Source organism: Ambystoma mexicanum, chromosome 8, assembly GCF_040938575.1.
Source record: "Ambystoma mexicanum isolate Mex_15411 chromosome 8, UKY_AmexF1_1, whole genome shotgun sequence".
NCBI lineage: Eukaryota > Metazoa > Chordata > Amphibia > Caudata > Ambystomatidae > Ambystoma > Ambystoma mexicanum.
In genome coordinates this window covers 522077451-522084312 of record NC_090929.1, presented here as the reverse complement: position 1 = coordinate 522084312, position 6862 = coordinate 522077451, and the positions used below count along the sequence as shown (strand labels likewise).

General features: G+C 51.0%; 1 protein-coding gene across 1 annotated transcript in view; it reads right to left on the bottom strand.

Moving 5' to 3' along the window:
- Window positions 1-287: 287 nt before the first annotated feature.
- The window catches only part of TNFRSF14 (TNF receptor superfamily member 14), a 661986-nt gene continuing 655411 nt past the window's right edge, over window positions 288-6862 (bottom strand). Inside the window, exon 9 of the mRNA XM_069610210.1 lies at window positions 288-6473. The gene's annotated coding sequence lies outside the window, so the exon portion shown is untranslated. The remainder of the gene's footprint in view (window positions 6474-6862) is intronic.

Here is a 6862-nt window from a genome sequence, read left to right as displayed (position 1 = left end):
TGCACTTTTTAAACGCACCAATCTGATGTGGCTTGCAGAAAACACAGTTTTAACCCAATTGTGCAATCGGAATGGTTCAATAATGTTCTGCAAAATCTTCTACTGAGGTGAACCACACACACAAGGTATTGACCCCTCATACTAAGTGGGGATATAATATTCTCAAATCTCAAAAAAATGAATGATTAAAAGTATAATCACACAATTCACATATATACCATCAAAAATAAATGGGCACCTTAACACACAACACCTATGAAAAAAGATTTAGGGTGTATGTCTGCAACTATCTTTCATATCAAGTTTAATTATTATATATTCAAAGCAACAATATCATGACACAAATCTAAAACACATAAAAAGCATATGCACATGTTACAATACAATATACAAAACGTATAAAAATGTTTCACTAAAAAAAAACCTATACATAATTATTAGAACAGGAGGGATACAGAACAAAATAAGTTGTTGTTATTCAACATTGATCCCATCATAGGCCGACTTATACAAGTTTCTGTCCTGGATGTTATAAACTAACTGGACATTCCTCAGGGGCAGTCATGTATCTGGTGCTCAAAACATGGCGATTCTTTTCCACTTCTGATTATAATTCTTCCTTCTGGTTTCAAAAAGGTACTCCAATATCTGTAGGTACACAATTATAAACATACATATCACTATGCAGGCGTCAATGGTTAGAAAAACTTAACCTCGCCCTTATCCTCAATACCAAAAAAGGGTAAACCAAGTAGAAAAAACAAATAGTCTCTACCTGCATCGAATAGCCAAAGGGTATGAATCTCTTAAGCCATATTACAATTGTAATCCTTGGTTGAATAGACACTGGTCATCATATCACATATATTCCATTAGGTCTGTCTGTGCAAAAAAACAAGCAAACAAACGTCAAAATAAAACCATAAGTACAGAGCATGTCTCTTAATTAATCCACACGTGGTACAAGAGAACCTTCACCCTATACCAACACCGCCACACGTGGTGATAGAGATAACTCAATGGAGAACCTCACCTCAAACAGGAACATACTATTTCCTGTCTGTCAATACTGGGCCACACAAAGGCTTCCAAATTCCATTTGTTTACTAGATGTTCCAGTAGTTCTGGTATATCGGGAGATCGCCGCCAGATGTGTCTTGATGGAAGCGTGAGCTAGCCCAGCCTTGGCAAGTGACAGTAGGTATGATAGCACTTGAGGTGCCGTAATCCGTAGAGGGTTGATCTCCTGTGCACGGCACCAGACAGAGAACCTCTTCCACTTATGTCCGTAGCACTTAAGAGTTGAGGACGCCCTGGCCTTTGCAAGAACCTCTCTGCAGTCAGCCGGAATATCGTACCCTCCAAACTCTAGTGCTGCAGGAGCCAGGCCTGCAAGTTCAGCGACTCCGGGTCGTGATGAAGGATGGCGCCTCCTTCTCTGGAAAGAAGATCTGCGTCCGTCGGCAGCTTGACCAGTGGGGGCGCTGACAAGTCCAGAAGGTCCAGGAACCAGATCTGCCTCAGCCACACCGGTGCGATGAGGATCATCTTGCACCGGGACCTCTTGAACTGGTTGATGAGTCGGAGCAGCAACGGCAACGGAGGGAACGCATATAGGAACAGGCCGTCCCAGGGGAACGAGAAGGCATCGCCCATGCTCCTCGGCTGGGGAAACCTGCTGGCGAACCTCTGACATTTGTAGTTCGTCGCTGTCGCGAACAGGTCGACCTGGGGTTTGCCCCATTGCTGAAAGAGTCGATCCACTTGATCCTGGCGTAGTTCCCACTCGTGGCACGAGCGCTGCTATCTGCTGAGAGAGTCGGCGATGTTTTTTTTTATCCCTGCCAGATGAAACGGCACCAGAAATATCCCATGGGCAATGGCCCAATGCCACAGATCCTGGGCTTCCTTGGATAGGGCAGGGGATCTGGTTCCGCCCTGCTTCCGAATGTAGAACATCATGGTGGTGTTGTCAGTGAAGATCCTCACCACCTTGCCCTTGAGGGACGGGAGAAAGGACCTGAGGGCCCACAACACTGCACGGAGCTCCAGGATTTTGATGTGGAGCGGCTTCTTCTATGGGAACCAGAGGCATCTCGCGTGAAGATTTCCGGTGTGCGCTCTGCACCCCTCCAGGGAGGCATCCGTCGTCACCGTTACCTAGTGGGCCGGGTTCTGAAAGTCTGTCCCTGACGCCAGATGAGCGTGGGTGCCCCACCACCGGATCACTCGTCGGAAGGTCTCGTTGAGAGGGATCCTGTCCTCGAAGCTGCCCGTCGCTTGGATCCAGCGGGCACCGAGGAACTCCTGTAGAGGGCACATCCGAAGCCTGCACAGGCGCACGAGATATATGTAAGAGGACATCATTTGATCACTTGATGGACCTCACCCAGGGTGGCCTTTGTCCTTTCCTCCGACGGTGAGGCCATACGTGCGACTGTGTCGAGCTTGGCTCCCAGAAACAGCGCGACTTGCGAGGGACCAGGTGGGATTTCGGGAAGTTGATGGAGAACCCCAGGTCCGTGAGCAGCTGGACGGTCTTCTCTGGGTGTTCTACGGCGAGCGCCTTGCCCATCCCTGCACGGATGAGCCAATCGTCCAGGGAGGGGTAGACGTGGATCCCCTGCAGGCGCAGCCGCGCCGCCACTGGTGTGAGGCACTTGGTGAAAACCCTGGGTGCTGACTTCAATCGAACGGGAGGGCATTGAACTGGTAGTGCCGTCCTTGGACCACAAACGTGAGGAACTTTCGGTGTCCTTTTAGAATGGGGATGTGGGAGTATGCATCCTCCAAATTCAACGACGACAGGAAATCGCCCTCCTCCAGCTGTCCCAGCACGTGCTGGAGGGTGACCATCTGGAACTTCTGTGCCTTGATGTACTTGTTCAGTCGTCGCGTGTCCAGGTTGGGCCGCCATCCTCCTGTCTTCTTTTTCACGAGGAAGCACCTTGAGTATACTCCGGAGCCCCGGAGCCTCTTCGGGATGAGCTCGATGGCACCTTTCTTGAGCATCGCCCGTACCTCCAGTAGTAGTTGAGGGACGTGATTTTCCTTCCTGGCCACAGGAGGAATGCAGGGGGACTTTTTTAGAAACTCGAGGGCGTGCCCCTGGGCCAGGGCATCCAGCACCCAACGGTCGGTGGAGATGGACTTCCACACGCTGACGAACATCGCCAGCCGGCCTCCCACCGGGGTGCCTCAGTGGGGGCCCGACGCCACGGTCGGTTCAGTCTTGCTTGGATGACACTTTGCCACCTTGGCCTCCCTGGCGACGACGGCGGGATCCACCCGGCTTGCCTCATCCCCTATAGGCTTCTTGCAAAGAGGAGCAAGCCGCCTGGCGGTGCGTAGAGGAGCCACCGCCGAATCCCTTGGAGGCACCTTGCTTGCCTCCGGAGTTCCGAAAGGACGGCCGTCGTTGCTGGAGAACTCCTAGGGCCCGAGCCGTCTCCGTGTCTGCCTTGATGGCTTGGAGGGACTCATCCACTGTTTTCCCAAACAGGTTGTTCCCGTCGAAGGGCATGTCCAACACCTTGGTTTGTACGTCCTGGCTGAAATCCGTCGCCTTGAGCCACCCTCGTTGTCTAAGGCAAACGCTGTTGCCTAGCTGGCGGAAACCGGTGTTGGCAATGTCCGTTGCCACCATTATGGCATGGTGCGACGCCACCTCACCTTTCTGCAAGATTTCCAGGGCCTCCGCCCTCTTGTTGTCCGGTATGAAGTCCAACAGGGGGGCGATCTTGTACCACAATTCCCTGTCGTAGCGGGCCATGATCGCAAGGGCGTTGGCCGCCTTAATCGTTGTTCTCACCGACGAGATAACTCGCCGTCCCATCGCATCCAGCTTCTTTCCTTCGCCGTCCGGCAGGGAAGTTGACGTTGAGGCCGATGCCCCCCGCTTTCTTCTTGGCCGCCGCTGAGACGATAGAGTCAGAGGTCGGTTTTGCCCTAAGGCACAGGGGGACCGCGTTGGGGACCCGGTACTTCTTCTCGTACCGATCCCTTATAGCAGGCGTCGTAGACCGGTTCTTGAGAAGGGCGAATCCCTCATCCCAAATGTCATCCAGCAGAGGCACAGCGAGGACCGTCTTCCTCTTGGCCTCACGCCGTAGGTAAAGGAACCCCTCCTTCTTCTCTTCGGGGCAGAGCTGGAAAAGCTTGGCTGCCCTGGCAATCATAGCATGGAAGGAACCAATCTCGTCGGGTGGGGAGGCCCGAGTCGGAGGCGATGGGAGATCCATCCCGTCGTCACCGCCGTCGTCATCTGTGCCCGTCGTGGCCGTGTCCGTTCCCGTGTCATCCCCAGGGAAGGGGGACGGGACAAAGGTTGAGCAGGCCGAGAGGGCTGAAAAGGCGGGGCTGGATGGGTCCGTCTTCTCTTGCTTGGGGGACTTCCCGACGGGCCTGGTTCTGGCTCCTCCGTCGAGCCTGGCTCCAGCTCCTCCGTCGGTGGTAGGGGCAATCTCGTCCTTATCTCTGTACATAAGGATTGTAATGCCAACAAAATGGCCGCCGAGTTGTCCTGCGGCTCAGGAAGCGACGGGCGTGACGGTTGACTTGGAACCTCGCAGGCGCCGCCGTCGCTCTCGCCGTCCTCTTCGTCGGGATCCTTCCCGTGGGACCGGGCCTCCTCAACGCCCTCGTTGAGGCCCTCCAAGACTTCAACCAGCTCCTCCTCGGAGTCTGTGTCCGTATCCATGATGGACACCGCCCCCCCTCTTTTTCCACCGGGGTCTTCTCGATGGGCCTGAAAGAGGCTTCCCTCCGCGGTGGCAGGGAAACTGTGGGCCCCGAGGTCACCTCCATTGATGTAGCCTCCACAGGCTGCGTCAGGGCCACCGCGACTTCCTCGATAGAGGCCTTAGCCGGGTGAATCAAGGCCTTCACCACCTTCTGTGGGCCTGTGGCCTTCACCTTGGGGGGAGGGTCACCGCCTCGCTCCCCCTCGGCTGGATCCTTCAAGCCCGACCGGGGCCTCTCCAGAAGCTTCGCCGGGTTCTCGGATTTCCTCTTCCCCGAGCCAGAGCATTGGCTCGTGGTTGATGGCTCCGGAGAGGATGTGCCCTGCCTGGCAGCTGAGGAGCCCGACCAAGAAAATCTCTTTGAAAAAAGCACGAAAACGCAGCAAGGCTCGAGAGCTAAAGCACAAGGTTTCCCAACACTGGGGAGGGGCTTAGGGAGAGGACAGTCATTGGCTGTGGGCAGTATGACCCAGAGATCAGTGATTGGTTACTACTAAGAAAGACAGATCAGAAACGAAACTGATACTGATTTTTTTCTTTACCGAGGATTCCCAGCCTGACGACGGGGAATATTCATGAGCATGTGAATCCATGCCAGACCCCATGCTGGAGAATAGGAATGTTCCATTTGTGAAATCCATCCCACTAAAATCAATAGGTATGTTCCATTTGTGGCTGCACGATTATGGGGAAAGGCTTGGAGCTTGAACTGTTCAATATTATGGCCTATGTGGCTAGTCTTGGAATTAGAGATGTTCACATTCTAGGCATAAAATGCAATTCATGACATACGTCTGTGCACCCACTTGGGCACAGGTATAGCCCCATGGTCTGCAACTCCCAGAGTTATATTTTGCCGGAGGCACATCAGAGGAATCGGTGATGCATTGCAGGTACAATGGATGAGTATTCCTGGTGCTTCTAACGTCTCCTTTCTCAGATTATCATTTACTGGTTTTTGCTCAGAGTTGGAGATGCAGAATGTTGAGGTTGATTTGACTATAGCTCTGCAGTAGTGAGTACAGCAGGAAACGATGTTCCAGAGTCTTTGCAGAAGCCGCCCATGTTGTAGCAAAATTGCTTGTGGTTTTTCAGTTTTGTTCACCAATGAAGATTGCAGTAGTCATGCTATCTGTTGCTTTCCACTCCTGACATGATAGGCGAGGAGGACCAGACTTACACCAGTTGCAAATATGTAAATTAAAGTTGTAATGCCAGTGGCCAGTCTTGACAGGAAGCTAAGGATGCCTGCCTTGTATTGAAAACACAGTGTGTGACACAATGTGTTGCTGTTCCTAGAAGCGAAGTGATTACAAAAATGGTAGAGCTTTTATAGTCACACCATCTGATCAAGTTCCATTGCCCTTTAGGCCAGATTTGACTAAGTACCTTGCTTTGTCAACTGCTTCTTAAAATGTCTCATTTGGGCTGGCAATTGTTATCTTGAAGTTCTTGAGTTGCGTTCAATAGTGACACTAATGAAAATTGGAGATGCATACGTTTGGCATCAGGAAAAAAATGGTTCTGGTGTGCCTACACCGGATCTGGAGACACGCCCTATGTAGTGAAAACTAGTTGTGATTATATATCAGTGACATCTATCACATACACATAGCGACACATTATATTTGCTACATTGTACATCCTTTATTCATCTTCTTTTTTGACAGAGGAGACGTGGCTGCTGCCAATGCATTTCAGACCCATGCTGTCCATCATCATGGCAATTCTCTAGAACGACATATACGATGCATATTAGTGACAAAAGATCAAGATATATGCAATTACATTAAAGCTACAATGTTGTACTGATGTGAATTACAATCTACACTGAGCCCACCTGTCTCTTCTTAACCTCTACGACAGATGCCTTCCTGTCTGCATCTGTGAGAAATCACAGGTATAATATAGGTATAATATAGGTAGGCTGTGTTCATTCCTTATGCTAGGTGTTGTGTCTACCAAATGTTTGTAAGAGTAAGAGAGAGACTTCCAACCTGTCCACTAGGGTACGTAACTCCTTCCTAGTGTGATAATGTGCCTTTGTCCTCTTCAGTAACCAGATATAGCAATCATCCTAAAAATAAACGCTAAAAATAAATCTTAGAATCCTATGCATG